This window comes from Ciconia boyciana, chromosome 5 (assembly GCF_034638445.1).
Source record: "Ciconia boyciana chromosome 5, ASM3463844v1, whole genome shotgun sequence".
NCBI lineage: Eukaryota > Metazoa > Chordata > Aves > Ciconiiformes > Ciconiidae > Ciconia > Ciconia boyciana.
Window position 1 is genome coordinate 22,499,577 of NC_132938.1, and position 16,644 is coordinate 22,516,220.

Consider the following 16,644-nt stretch of genomic DNA (forward strand, 5'->3'; position numbering starts at 1 on the left):
AATATAATGTTTACATTTCAGTAGCTTTGTCTGGACACTTGTGCCATTAATTACTTGCATGTGGTCATTATGAACTGTGATGAATCATCTCGTAGATAATCTGTGCAGAACTGTTTTGTCATTTCTTGTGAGCTGATTGAGTAAACAGAAATGTTACCATTTTTCAATGGAAATATATAACATTACCTACTTGTTTTTTACACAAGGATACTTGTAGACTGAGAAGTATTTTGTGTGTTCATTCTTATATCTGCTTGAAATAAAATTCATATCGAGAATGTTTGCACTGTCACCTGGAAGGTGCTGTTGGCAATGTCATTATTTGTTCCTTTCTCTTGGTTATAAAAGTTTCAGTTTTTACAAAAGGAAACAGCAACCTGCAGAAAATTAATATATAGAAGAATTTGCAAATACTTCATAGATTTAAATAATTTTTTAGGAAACAGATACCAAAACTTTTCTTAGCATGTACAAATTTCAGCTAGGTGAAGTTTGTTTCTTTTAATTTATGGAAAGGGAACATATAACTTTTTTCTTATGAACAGCTCAAATTACTATTTACAACTAAAAATATTTATACTTCCAAAGTTCTTCGAATTTACCAACTAAAGAAGCATTTAGATTTAAGACTAGAAAAGGTCATAGTTACCTGTCTATTAACACTCACTGTGTCATCTGACAGCCTGCCCCTTGACCAATTTTGGCAGTGTAGACAGACTGCCAACATCCTGCCCCCTGACCAATATCAGCAGCATAGGCAGGACACCTCCCACATTATTCATGTAAGGTATGATTCTCTTAAATCATGCTACCGTTGGTGGAGACAAGTGGCAGCACAACTCTTACCCACATTCAAAAGGCATTTGCACAATTGGTTGTTGCAGCCAGATGACCCAAACACCAAGTGTCCCTGGCAGTACACCGGAGCAACGGTGTCACTTTTGATCCTGTGTTTGCTATCAGGGATTGGGTGAGTTGCCATATAGGCCCATTGTTGCTCATCTTTCCTAATGCCTCAATAAAGCTTTCATTTATAACGTGTTGTCAGACTACATTACTGTTTGGACCACACCATGCTCAGGTCGCATCATCCTTTTCTGGTGCTATATCTCTCTCGTCTTCTATCATTATGAATATTTTCCATTCAACTTCTTTTATTTTTCTGTATGTAGAAAAACTGTGGTTTGTATGTCTTTCCCTTTTTTGACGGAAATGAATTACTGTTTCTTAGAGTTTAGATTTTGAGTTAAGATTTTATTAAGTGGTTTTGAAATTGCAAACATAAAAAAATGCACAATCAATAAAAAGGACAAACTTACACTGAGTTGTAAAACTGAAATAGTGTCTTTTGTGAATCACAACTAGAGAAAGAAAACAAACAACTAGATAAAGAAAACAACTAAACCATTCAACATGGGGAAAGGAATTCAATAGATAAGTCAGGCCAGGTAAAATTGAAACAGAGAATCAGGCATAAAAGAATGAAAGAGATTTTTCAGGACATTTCAAGAACAGCAAAAAACTTTTTAATAAAGTAAGCAGGATAGGCAACAAATGAAAGATTTATCCCTTCTCCTTGACTCCCAAATGGACTGTATATTCAAAAAAAAAAAAAAAAAAAAAGAAAACTGCACTATATTACAGCCTAATCCAAAGTTAGCCTGAATTGTCGAACGACTTCAGATCAGAATGTACAGACCAAATTCTGCTTTTAGTTAAGACATATGTTTAGCCCACAAAGTAATTTAATCAAACCATTTATACCAAAGTGATTGACCATAAAACATATTACATAAACTTGAGGTATTTTTCATAAAGACTTTTCATAAAAACTATCATAAACACAGACAAAAATTTGAGTCAAGAACTGTCTCAAAAGAGACAGTGCCTTCTCTCTGCCATTGACCTGAGCGTTGGGGTATTACAACATGGCAGCAATATAGTGATATTTATTTGCAATATTTTTTTGTGTCCTGACAAGTGACTGAAAGAGGTTGCATTTTTATTTATTTATTTATTCATGGCTTCCCATACATTAACTCATCTGGTCACATATTTGAGCCCATGTAAACTAGTGACATTCACAACATGCTGTGGAAAGTAATGCCACAGTTTTAGTAAACACTGTAAAAATAAACACCTTCTTTCACTTATTGTGAATCTTTTTGCATGATTTGTTGCTTCCCAGTTCTTGTATTAGAAGAACAAATTAATTCTCATTCACCTTCTCTATTCCAAACTTTATCTTATAGAATATTATCATAACTCTCCTCCCTCAATTCTAATATAGATAGGTGTTCTTCTTATGGAAAGATGTTCCATATCTTTCAGCAAGGACTGACCTGGTGCTCATAGCAGCCTTACCTTTCTTGTAACTTTTACAGGCAAGCAAGCCACCATTGTTTTTTATCTTATATAAGGAGTGATGAGCCTTGTTTTGCTAAATTATAGGTTGTCAGCATGCTTTGCAACAGCCAAGAATGTTCAATATGGCAGATGAAATATGCAGGCCTAGCTTTCCCTAACAGAATAAAGTAACTTTTTTTTTTAGAATATACGCATGAAAATAATTAGTATTATTTTGAAAATTAGTAGAGGCATCAGTTGAATGTATTCTTGGTACAAAATACAATGAAAGAACAATGACTCGGATTCATGAGGTTTTTTTCCATCAATTGTACAGTACCTTCTGATCATAAAATTTTAGTACTTAAGAGTTCTATTATCTAGTAATTTGTGCTATTGCTATGGAATAAAATATCTTATATTGTAAATGTAGAGTTGTTATGATATCCTAATGTTTTCCCAATGTTTCCAAAGAAAACTTCAATAATCTTCTTTATGCCTTGAAGAAAAAAGATCCTGATTTGAATGAGATGGAAAAATTACCAAACTCAGGAAAGGCTGATTCTCAATGTTTTTTTAATTTCTGTTTCTATCAGAAATCTGGTTTTTTTTTATTACCTTCATGTAAGTATGATGGAAAGATCAGTAAGTAAATTAAAATATGGCAGTTTTGAAGTTGGATGTCTCAGTTTTGACTGGGGATTTTGACTGGCATGCCTCATCAACATTCTGTGCTCTGTTCTGATGAAGCAGATTGTAACAAAAGGAAGGTAGTATTTTAAAAATGCTCTGGTTTTGACTAAAACATCAAAATCTTTTTGGAATTTAGGGAAAATAAAATCAGGCTTAGTGCAGCAGGAAATGAGGAGATAACTGCCTGTATGCTGTAGAGCTAGGAATATGGAAGACAGATTCAGATTTTCTTTTTCTTTTGGAGTAACAGGCTTTTGATATTATGCTTTTGGCAGCCACCTCAGATCATTTAACATTTCCTGATGTTGAGAAGACATTTTTAAGTGCCTTCTCAGAATAAAATATGAGGTTCCTCTAACAGCACTCTTTCATTATATTAATATTTTTGGAACAAGCCTTGAATTAATTGGTTTTCAGCTTTAAAACATGTGGCTTTCCACTAGATATTCAGTTTCATCAACAAAACGGCCTATTGATTTGAGATCAAACCCTAATACTTGATTCTACTATACTTTCAGAGTGTATTCAGCCTTGTCAAATTTTTCTCATTTGCGTTTGCAAAACAATACTTCTGGATGCTGATCATAAAAAAACCCCTTTTTGAGTTATGTGGAGAAAGATATTTCTCTTCACAGAAGTTTAGCAATTTTAAAATATGCCTTCTTTTTTTTGCATTTTGAAACAGAAGCAGATTTTTAGGCTCTTTCAAAAGGTAGATGCAGTTCTAAAAGTGAGAAGTCTGTACTCAGTTGCCATGGACTTCTTAGCCCTGTAGCTGTCAGCTCCGATCCTGTGTAAATGGGGTACAAAAGAATGAGGTTACCTACTAATAAAAATCCAAAGTGTCCAAGAGCCTTAAATCTCAAAACAACAGCTCCTAGAACAGACCTCTTTCTGACTCTCAACAGCAGACCAGATGATGAGTGGATGGATAAGAAGGCAGAAAACAATGAAGGCCCGTGGGTGAAATATGTTAATGAAAGGATTACAAGATCTCCCAAAACATTATCAACATTGCCAAGTGTTTTCTCCCATTAATCAATTGGTAATTCTGAGGCATAAATAATTTCTTGGAATGTTCTTCTAACCCTAGTATCATTAGGAATTCATTTCACCACAACTTTAGAATGTTTCCCCCCCTTTTTTTGTTGTTGTTTTTTGTTTTGGTTGGTTTTTTTTTTTAATTTTTCATGGTCTAAACTTTGAATGTCTACAAATCATTGTTCCCTTTCCCATTTTCAAGTTAATTTGTTTTCTTTACACTGTCTGAAATTTCTTAACCTTTTCTGAAATACAGATTCCAGAAGCACTCTATCTAGATTACCCAGCCTAATCATATTACCAATATGCATGACATTAGTATATTGTATGTTGCAGGGTTTCCGTTTTATTGACGTATTGATGACTGATGAAAATACTGATTATTTTGTACTTATTACTGCTCTGTACATACAGATCCACATGAGAAACATCCCACTGAAATGTCAATTAATTTATCCATATAAGACACAAAATTATTAGTCTTTTTACTTGTTTAATTATTCACAGAACAAGAAGCCGTTAACATTTAATTACAAGTGAAATGTTTTCTTCAAAAATTTTCTCTGATGACATGTACTAGAAAATGGTTATATTTTTCTCTCATGCAACCTAATGTAAGTATGGAGTAAACCAGATGATGTCAAGACTTACACTAGATTTATGATAGTAAAGAAATGAGAATTATGTGATCTTGTATCTTAAATTTTCTCCTCTGAAATAGAAACTGCTTATTTCAAAATTCAAACCATATTTCATAGCTGCAATTCATTTAGTGGAATGTTCACACTACTGAGAAGTCAATTCTAAATCAATTCATTGGAAAACAAAAGCAAAAAGAATGTCTCTCTATCAGACCTGCTTGAATTCTAAATCTACCTGTGATTTCTGGCCCAGTAATGGATTAAAATAGTTCTTTTCTCTGTAAGTAATAGTGGAAACATTCATGAGTTTTGAGTGAGCAGACTAGAACATGACAACTGGACTTCATGGTTAATGAAAATCTCATACAATAAAGATACTACTGAGACTAGAGTAGGATTTTAAATAACATCACAATGTTGTATGAGTTCATAAATTTCTTTCTTGTCTTCTGTGCTGCACATAATCAGAAAACAAATGGTTTATGTTACACAAACTATTCAGGAGGCAATTTCTGAAGGGAATGAAGGGAAATAGTGCAGAAAAAAAAACAATACAACCATGGTTATGAATCCACCAGCTCTTTAAAAAATTTGCAGGTGAAAAAGACGAGAGGAGTTGGTGTTTTCATAACAAAGAAGGTGGTGCTGTGTAGTCTAAGGATAGAGAATTTTATTATTTTCACAAGCTTCCAGGGGCTTCTCTAAGACTAATTTTTGTTCTCAGTCTTGGTGTGGGGGAAAAAAAGAACCACTTTTTCTTCAAAGTTATAAGTAATCCTAGAACATCTGACTTTTGAAATGTCAACTTAAGACTTTAACCTGCTGACTTTGGAACTCAAAGCAAGTAGGTACTGAACTGTCACTAAGAGTGTAAATATTGGAAAGAAGACACTAGAAATCCAGGATAAGAACTCATGCCAACCACACGCTTTCTTGAATTATACATTAATACAGCTTATACTATAAGAGTATCATCTTGTGAGTAGCAAGGTTGAGAGAACTACAGAGCAAAGCACATCATTTCTGGCACCTAAGTTGCAAATGAGATGACAGTCATAAATTGATTTCAGGAAAAAGGACTGAAGTTGCTATCTGTTCACTCATTAAAAATCACTCCACTTTAATAATCAGGATTACCTGATATTCTGAGACCTACAGGAGGTAACACCCTTTTAGAAAAGTGCATCAGGAATTTGGGCAAATCTACCATGCCTAGTGAAGGTAATGATGTGTGATTAGAATATGAAGTTAAAATGACTTCTCTGCTTAATCTTTCTCAAATTATGAAATATTCTCATTTTCTTTGAGGTTAGTAAAGCATTGCACAAATTCAATAGTTCTTTCAATTACTCAGAGTGAGAGTACTAATTAGCAATTTCTAGGATATGCCTAGGATCAAATTTACTGCTATATTACATTTCAAAACAAAAGCTTCCACATTTTAACATTATTCTGAAAAGACAAGAATAGTTAGTATCATCAGTCTTCTCTTTTCAGGGGTTGCTTCTGTAATGGAATTTCTCTGCATGCTTTTTCTCTTCTGCGCCCACACTGCACACACAAATATTACATCAAAAAAGGTAATGTTTTTCAACAGCAAAAAAATATTATTGTACATTATTGTTTATGAAGTTTATGGCAGACAAAAATGTTGTAGATAGTTTGCAAATACAGATAATAAAAACCTGGAAATATTTAGTGGGATGATTTTCAATACTTTGACAGGAAAGTAAGTGTTACCATTGTGTTCATGATCTGGTAAGATGCACGAACTAAATGGAATGATTATATACACAATAGCTTTGTTAAGCAGAACCAGCAAAATCAACTAAGATACTTTGCAGTGTTTTGCTGATTATAAATAAAATGTCCTATGCTATAATTTCCAACAGCTTAAGGGTAATCATATTTTAAAATATATGAATTTTCTTGAATTAATTGAGTATTGTTAACTAATTAGATGGGATTTTAAAAGTAATATTAATCAATATAACTCAATCAACCTCTGAATTAATAGGTGTCCATAAGATGTATGCAAATAAAAATAACTAATACATATTAAGGGATATCAGGAAACCAGAATTATTGTGATCTACTTCATTTTTATTTTAATTAGGATTTTTAAGTGTGAACTCATACAGACAGAAAAGAATGGAAGCCATCACTACTGAAATAACAAATCTAATGTAGTATGGTATTGATTATAAATTATTGCTTTTATTTTCCTCTGGCAAATAACATAAGAAGGAGATATGAGCATCGCTAGAGATATGACTACCTTTTAGACAACTTAAGCTGCATTGTCTCTTTCATATCAGGTGACTCTTTGGAAAGGTGCCAAGACATCAATAGTAACTCCAGTGCAGACCCAGTTTTATTCTGGAAAACTTACAAGTGTTTGTCAGTGCCTCCAAAAAAGAAGATTTTGGCATCCATATCCCATAATAATAATCTTTCACCAAAATTTTACATAGTTTTTACTACTGACTAGGTATCAAGCATCCATGACAACTTAGAAGGGAATAAATAGTAAAACATAGTGTTCTTTCCATCACCACTGCCCTGAGAGAGTAGAGTGGATTGAGAACAACAAAGTAGAATTTATCAGAAGATAAAGAAAAATTTATCAGAAGATGTCATTAGATAAAAGAGGCTTAAATTCACATATAACACCACTGCCTTATATTGTCTTAAAACCACAATACAAATAATCCATAGTTCCCACAACTGCTTTGGTAATTGGCATTTTTTCTGTCAACTTCCTCCAAATAATTAAAGTTTACATCTAAATTATTTTTTTTGTCTGTGTGTATTGCAATATGCCTTGTTGCTTTGCTAGGATTAATATCAACTATTTCTTGATCTAATATAGGCAGCACATACTGTAAGCAAGGGATTTTTCTAAGGCCCTTTAAATCTGATTTGTTTTGCAGAAACTAGGTTCTAGTCCATAGCTTCTGAAGAAAAAAGAGATTTTACTTACTGAGGCTATCATTGATTTTAAAAGGCATTCCTGCATCAACCCATTGTCTTGATAATGTCTCTAATATTATTGTTGCTGTAGAAAATCAATAAATGTATTCAGCAGTTATGTTTATTATAGTTGTTATATTTATCCTTAGGAATTACTAAAGAAATTCTTTTTGCACCTACAAAATATCACTGGATTACCTTAATGCTACAAAGAAGTGACAAATATTAACAGGCGGTTATGATACTCCTAGCCCCTGTCATGGTGGTACTTACATTTACTGAAACATGCCAAAGTAATATAACGAATGCTTATTTCAGCAAAACGAATACCACACCATTCTGATCAAGAAATAAAAATTAATTCCGCTTCACTGTGTGATTTTTTATCTATTTGTCAGCTTTTTTGACATGAACTTTTCCATTCTCTCCCATGTTGCTGTGTTGATGCAACTTCTCTATTAAATCAGGGTAGTTATGCTATTACAGCTGTTATTATTATGAGTTGAATATTTTCTATCCAAAACCAATAAAAAACTCGAGATTTTTGTAATATCTTAAAATTTTCCAGGTTTTACATTTTAATGGTTAAATTTCAACAATATTCTGATGAAACTAGTCAACAATATAAATGAATCTTTTGTAGTAGGCTAAATTACTTCAGAAGAATGTGATATATCTGCAAGCCTTTCTTTCACAACTCCTCACCTCTTCTAGAAATTGCCTAGTTTCCCAGGCCGTAGTGCACCCTACAAACTAATTTTGAGTTTGGCAATAGGATACACAAAGTATTTAGACACATGATTATCAAGAGACTAAAGGAATGGCATGGTGGGAAACCTTGAAAGAGTCTGAGCTGGAGTGCCAAAATGTATGAAAGTCACATGTACAATATGTGGGGATCTAAATGAGCTATTATCACTCAGAAATCTTAGAATTGCTGTAAGTAACTGCCTGAAACCATCACTTGAACAGCCACCACTAGTTCATGTAGTAGATACAACACTCACAAGCCTGGCTGTGCAGCAGCAAGCAATAAAGGGTTGTGTGTCCAAAAACTCAACTGTTTTTTATATTTGTAACAAATTGTCTAATAAAACGTATCTCCCTACAGAGCCTGCCTCACATCCCTAATTCATCATTTCTACAACAAAGCTATTACACTATTGAAAGTTTTTAATTATTATGGAAGAAATGTAGATCAAAAAAGAGAATATCACTGTATCACTGTAAGATCCATATATACTCACACCAATAATATTAGCTGCATTATATCTCAGAAAAGATAGAGTAGATTAAAAAAAAAATAAGGGTTCTGGAGAAAGACAGGAAGTGTGATGAGAGATATGGAATGGTTTCCATGCAAAGGAGACTAAAATAGTAGAACTCTTTACAAGGTAGTAGGTGAAGGTTATTACAAGGGTGCATAAAAACATGACTAATCTAGCATAAGTGAATAGAATCGGAACATTTCTAATTTCCTGCAGTACTTGAATTAGAGTATACTCAATGAAATATTAAACAGCAGCTTCAAAACATGCAAAAGCAAGTACTTCTTCACATGTTCATGAGTTGCGGAACTTTGTCACAGGATGCTGTACAGACCAGAAGTATAAATGAGTTCCAGATTTGATTGTTCAAATTTGCAGTAACTATTATCATCTGCAGCATTAAACAATTTGTTTGGGTACTATGTCCATTTCAGCGCACTGTTCAAACACATGACATCATCCTAGTATCCTTTCTCAAGAAATTGGTACTCTGTATAATAACAGAGACTGCATCTGAGCAGGAGGGACATTGGTTTTAACTAGGTATGTCAAGTTCTTCCTAACAGCAAAATTAGAAACCAAGGTAATGTTTTTTCATGTATGTATATAAAGCTATTGCACAGCTGTAAGAGAGTGTTTGGTTATTACTTACTTTTGCCAATTAATGGAGACATTTTTCATTTCTCTCAGGAAAAAAATAGCTTTGTTCAGAAGTGTTGCCAGCAGCCACAGCCAGTATAGGAAATAATATTAAGCATTAAGAGACTGGACTCATCTAGGGAAAGTTATAAAAGCCAGGGAGGAGTGGGAGGGTGGGAGGGTGGCCCAGGGCAGGCAGAGCAGTGCCCTCCCTGATATGGTGCTGTTCTGCAGGCGAGCAGAGCAGAGCAGGGAGGCCACAGCAGCACATCCCACCAGCAGCGCAGCCATCACCAGACAATTGCAAGGTGATGAGTGAGGTCAAAGATCAATCTTGGGAGCACAGTCAGCAAGTCAGCACCAGCAGGAGCAGGGCTGAGCTCAGGGACACGTACGGCAGGGCTCAGGCAGGGACCCGGTGCTCAGGGACCCGGTGCTGAGCTTAACTGGAGCCCCTGGGAACAGGGGCAGGGGTGTCTGTATGGGGTTGTGTGCATCTTTGAGGGGGGTCAGGGGAGGCTGGTTGGGGCCATTGAGGCCCATGCATGCATTCAGGGCCCTGAGAGCAAGAATTCTCAAGAGTTTCTTCCAAGTGAAGATAAAATTATTTCCTAGTTACTCCTCGTTACCCTATGTGGATAAAGGGTCAACAATTTATTATTTTTGGCCATTTATGCATCTAATTTTGCTGTCATCAAGTTACAAGTCTCAAATTTTGTAGTCCTTGTGACTTCTGATAACATTTCTCTGGAAGAATTTTTTTCACTTAAATATATATTTTATTTTTGGAAAATAAATAAATTTAGCAATTCTTCCTCTATTCTACAAACTTTCCCTATCCTTTTAGTTCACTAACTTCCTTCCATAAAGAACTACTTGCCTACAAAATACCAATGAAGAAAAACATAGTAGATTCAGCCATTGTATGGGCAATATCAGTAAAACCTCTGGCATACATTGTGAGCTTCTGTGCATTTATGGCAGACAGATACAGTAGGTTTTTAATTTGAATTCAGCCTTCATTCTCTTGTCATGACAAGTTGCCAGGACGTGTCATGAACAACATTAGAAAAATCAGTTAATTCTGTTAAGATGTTTTGAGGTTTTACTTTAAGAGCACCACGTGTCCCTTGCTTGCTTAATTCTTCTACTTCTGCTCAGCTCCTTATAACCCTTACGTTCAAGAATAGCTTTTTTTCCTATGGTAGGACTGATCTATTTTTCTGCTGTTCTACTTCTGAAGCTGCTAATAAGTCACTTAAGATTATCCCAGCACAGAAATACAAAATCTGGTACAAAAAATCCACTGCTTGGATTTTTTTCTGTTTGCTTGTATTTCATCACTACTTAGGAAATTCTCTTTGTTGCTGTAGCAACAGCCTGTCAGTTCAGCATTGTGAAGACAAACCACACCCATGAGAAGTTTGCCAGTCTGTGGCACTGTCTGCTACTGGGCAAGCACCTCATAAGGGATCCTGAGCCCATCCCGCGGTGCAGTTTGGCTGCTTGGGTTGGGAGCCAGCACAGTGTCAGCATGGCTGAGGGTGTCTCTGTCCTGCTGGCAGCCATTGGGAGAGGCTCCTGGGCAACCTACAGGGATGCAGTGGCCATCACAGCCAGGGCCAACCCCCTGCCCATGGGGGCTGGGCCGCTTTTGGCAGAGACGCTGGCACTTGTCCCCTGCCAGAGCATGTATTATTTGGGCTACAGGCTCATCCTCACAGTGGGCTGGACCTGGAGGGCATGGAGCTGTGGCAGCCTCGCCTCCATTAGCAGCTGCTGGATTTAATAACTCCCTGAAAAAGACCTCTCAGACAATGATGAAGAATGCTTTAAAAACATGTTGAAGAGATCATACACTATATTTTAACTAGTTTATGTATCATTATGTGCTCACAGAAACTAGAACCCTCTCAGTTTTCTCTTTGATTGATTGTTGTTGGAGTTTGGGTTTTGCAGATCTCCTATTTTAACATTCTCATATTTGCCCTCCAGTGCTTTTCCCTACAGTGGCAAACCAAAGTGTAGCTTGTGATGGCCAAGCTTGAATTAAAAACATTAATCATACAGCAAAGACTTTGCAATGAGTACTGATAGTATTTTATTCAGTTGGGTGTACATGCAGAGAATAAATTTTACTCCTGTGTAGCATGTGCTATCATAATAGCCTCTCCTATCACATGTTAGAGATTATTTCATTTTAATGGTTTTGTTCAAGTGCAGTTTGGCTGTTTCCTCACAATCACAGGCTCCCCATTTCTGTTGTCTGATGCTGCTCTTTCTGATGCCAATGAGAACCTCTCTTCCACTTCACATTGATTTTTTCCCCACTTTTATATTATTTTCTTTTCTTAGGAAAGATACAACTTTCTCTAAACCTGGCCTTTTGATTAAAACTACACTTTAGGAAAACTATTTTCAGGTACAATATTGGACTAGCTGCTGTTTGTAAATGCATTTTATTTCATGTAAATTTGAACTATCTTAAATGTGTTTAGGTATTTATACTGTACTCATCATGCTGTCAGGTATTTTAGATAATTTGATGTCTAAATTATACCAGTTGTACTCCAAACAACACATTAAAAGGTCACATTCAGACAGTCAGCTAGTCATGTCCTAGCTGTTACCTTCATTCTGTTGAGAAAAATAATTGTAGTTATATGACTTATACAAAAAACCTACAAAACTATAGTAAAATAAAGTTGAATTTGATACTTTCCTGTTATTTCAGACAATTATTAGTAGGACAATAAATAAAAAGAGCTTTCAGAATTAATAATATTTAAAATACTGTTTAATAATTTTGTGTAGATTTATATAAATTTCAATCAGATTTATTCAAGTTTATGTTTCTTTTTCAAGGTGTTTGTTTTTTCTCCTTAGAAATTAAAAAAAATAAAATAATAACATACAGTTTATGTCATTCCATCCATGAGAAAATTATTTCCAACTGGTGTAGAAAACACTGCTTTTATGTAATTGATCAGAGTATATTTAAAATGACTGTAGTAGGAGTTGTTTTCCAAAGAGATTATAACCCACAAAAATAAATATGACTTAGTACAGGGAAATACACCCTAATTGAGGTCAAGACATAATTAGAAAGGATATTTTCCTATTCATTTCTCTTTCTGGGATCTTTACTTCCACCCCATACTCCACATTGAGTAAGCATTGATTTGTAATTATTGTCATCTTCTCTCTTGGTTCCCCTTCTCCCATTTTAGCTAATATTGTTATTTTGCTGATTGACAAAACTTCCTTTAATTCAAAGCTACAGCAGAGGTGGAAGAGGAAAAGAAGAGTACAAGGTAAGGGGGAAGAAGGAAGGAAGTGCAGTAGAGAGGAAGAGGCAGATCGTTAAACATTTGGCATATAATTATAAAAGACAAAAACATTGCGGAGATTAAAATAATGAAAAGTGTGCGTTATCTCAGGTTAGACTTCTAAAAATACTATACTGACAGTTGATGTATTAGAAAGTAGAAAAGTCCATGGGATTTTATTACTTTCTGCTTGTTATTTTACTATGCTTTCCTTCCAACTATATTCTCTTTATCTTTTCTGCCTGAGACCAGTTTTCCTGTCAATACTAATGATCTTTCTGAATTGCTTCTTCCAGGATAGAGCTTAATCATATGCATCCAAAATTTTTGGTTGCAGTCCTATCTATTTACAAAGAGTATAAAAATGCTTTTCCTGAACATGGAAGGGGCAAACAATGAGAGGCAGTCTCCCCATTCAAAAGGTGAAGCATGCTTTCAGCCAGTGTTCTGCTCTCAGAAAAGGCTTTTGGTTTTCTGCCAAAGATATATCATTGGGACTTTATGGTCTGTCCTCTGCCTTTCTGTTCAGGTGCCTTTCTGATTCTCTTCACACAGCTGGCTTTGATGGTAAGACTATCAGCCTCTGAGATTGAAATACATTTCTATGAAAAATTCTTGGCCCATCTTTACCATGCCAATTCAATACCTTCTGCAGTTTATTCTATGGTAGAGCTATACATCACATCAGAGAGTGTGATTTCTTAGTATCAAGGCTTTTCCAGTCAAAAAAGGGAAGCCCCATAGCAGCCAACATCTCAATAGTTAGTATTTTAGTAATCTAGACTAAATACTTTTGATTTGTCTGATTCAAAGGAGCTTGTTTGAAGGAAGCACAATTATTCACATTTTGTGTGAGTATCCTAACATTCAAGTAGAAGGTGATCCTTACAACTTTTCATTTTCCCATGTCCTTAAATAGTTTTACATTCAATAAGCCACAGAGAAAGAAAATGTTCTTACAACTCAGTGATATCCTAACCTGGGGTTGGAAGACCTGCAAACTTCAGTTAATCAATCCCCAGAATCTGAAGAGACTATAAATAAAACAATGCATAAATCATGAAAAATATTTATTTTGAGTGATATTTTTCAAAGGAAAAACAACATCAGAACATTTCAGTGTAGCTTTATCTTAGATTGTGTTTCCAGTTGTAATAAACTGTATGAAGATGCCTTTCCCTGGATTTCAATTTGCAGACTTTTGTCTGTATAAATACATATATATATAAAACTGACTTCAAAGGTAGTATTGCATACCTTAATTCAATATCTTTAAATGTCTTAAGAAATACTTGCCTCTCATGACCAGTATTCCTGTCATTTTTTTCAGCAGTTCCAAGTGAAATGAGTGTAGTTTCGTGTGAGCAGGGAGTGCAGGACTTAGCCAGCAATGAGCTCACGTAGAAGTGTAGCCTGCTTAAAGTTGTTAATGACTGTGCTGTGTTACGTATGCATTTGGATACAATTGTGCATAGCTAACGTTACATAGACAAAGTGAGGGCCTGTAATTTTGTTATTTCTATAATCTGCTTCTTTAAAAAGTTTACATCAGAACTGTGACATTCACTGAAAGCAGTAATTTTTAAGGTTTTAAAAGACAATTTCTGATGTTAGTAATATGTCGTGAAAGGTCTACAAGGAAAGCAGAATAATCCAGTTGGTTTTCAGATTTAATTGCACAGCAGTTTGTAACAGGTTTGTTTTCTTCTATTGTATTGTTATTTGATTTTTCCTGTCAGACAAAGTTCCTTGTTCCATTGCCATATGTATTTATGAGTTTACAGTTGTAGAGATTTCAGCCTTCCTTTGTAATAACAATTACCTTTCAAAGTGTTCTGGGTTTTTTAGGATTAATATTTCATACATTCTCCAGTATCTGCCCTCTGAGTTTACACTTGTTATCACAAGTATGTTTGAATTAAACTGTATTTAAACATGTGTCTTACAGGGGTAAACAGTTGTATAGCATATTTTCCAAAACCGTTCATATGCCATACAGGTAAAAGCAGCTGTCATAGAACAACATTTCTAAAACAATTAATAATTTACTCATAATTACTGTGGATTCAAATTAGCCTCTAGTTTTAATAGATTTAGTTCCTTTTTTCCAAAATGAACCAAAAGTACAGGAAAACAAGAAACCTGGGGAATGATTCTTTTTGATTCGGTTTGCTTGTGCTTGGTTTTGGTGTATTTGTGTAATACAGTTAAAATATCAAAGTTTCTTGTAATCAGCAGCTTACTTCTTAGTAATTCTGTTGTGTTGCAATAACCTTGTAGCTGTAGTACAATGCAGTTTTGATGAAATTATGTATAGCTGTTTACGACTAGTATAAAATACCACCATTTTGTCTATATATAAATAAACCCTCATGAGCTGAAGAATAAAGTCTGTTCCAAAAGGTACTAAAAAGTTCCAAAAGATTAGGTGTCTTCCTAGGACTAAGTAACTCCAAAGATGACTATAAACCACAAATCTTTTTTTCTTGCCCACAGTCTAGATCGTGAAGATGGTTGTGTTGTTTCAGAAAGAAGGTCCCAGCTTTAGTTGCAATAGTTTCATGATAGCATTCGCAGTTCTAAAATCTTATAAATCAGATAATGCTTCAATTCCTTTAATACATATAGTTATAGATACATATATATCAATAGCATCAAAACTTATCATACAAAATATTTCAGGAATATGAAATTCTTAAAAAATGTTTGGCAAGTGTTTATTTGTCAGTCCAAGATTTATGCACTTAAGCAGATTCAAATGTTCAAAGAAGTCAGAAATCCTCTGGCGAGTGGATGCCACTATATCCTTTCTGTCCTTTATACTGCAGGTTTTAAAATTTAATCAGTTGTTCCCAAACTGATTTCAATAATTTGTGTTTCAGTATAGCACAGCTTCCAGAAAGAATGTCAATCTTCATTCAAAAGCTCTAGAAAAGGGAAGGGCACTTTAAACATCTTGTTCAATTGTTCTGGCCATTGCATGAAGTTGTAAGGCCTGAACCCTCCACAACATGAGTATTACCCTGGAATACTCATACACAAGAGATCCCTGATATCTCACTGTAAAGAATCACATTTCTAACAGCAAAGCAGTAAATCCAATAGGGAGTTGTAAAAGTAGTCTGTCATTCATTTTGAACATGAACATTTTATTCAGGAAGAGGTTGGTCATTTCCTGGCTTTCTGAAAACGAATGTTTAATTCAACTGAAAATATTTTAAAAACTTGACTTTCTTCCCAAGATACACAAGTGAGTTAGCTATGTAATGGCAGTTGTATGATTACAGAAGGTACACAACAGGGGTAACCAGAGCAGAGTGTGAAAGCTTAAGCCACCCATCAACTTTTAATGTATATATCTGCTGAAATCAAAAGGGCTATTCCAATTTGACTGTGTATTTCTTACTCTGTATTTCTGAACCATTTCACCTTCTCTTTCACAGCTTCCCTATCACACAGGCATGTTTTATAAGCCTAAAAGATGGGATGAATAAAGCAGATGCATTTTCTTACTTCAGAGAGAGACAAATACCCCATCTGTTTCATACAAGGCTAAGTAGGATTTTTCTGAAAGCTACGTACTAGGCAAATGTCTGCTTCACTTTTATTTTCACTTTTGACTATATATCCACTTCAAATTCAAATGCTTTTCTTTCAACATGTTTTCCCTTAAGGTGTTCAAAGATGTGAATATTTAATCAATGCCAGTAATTA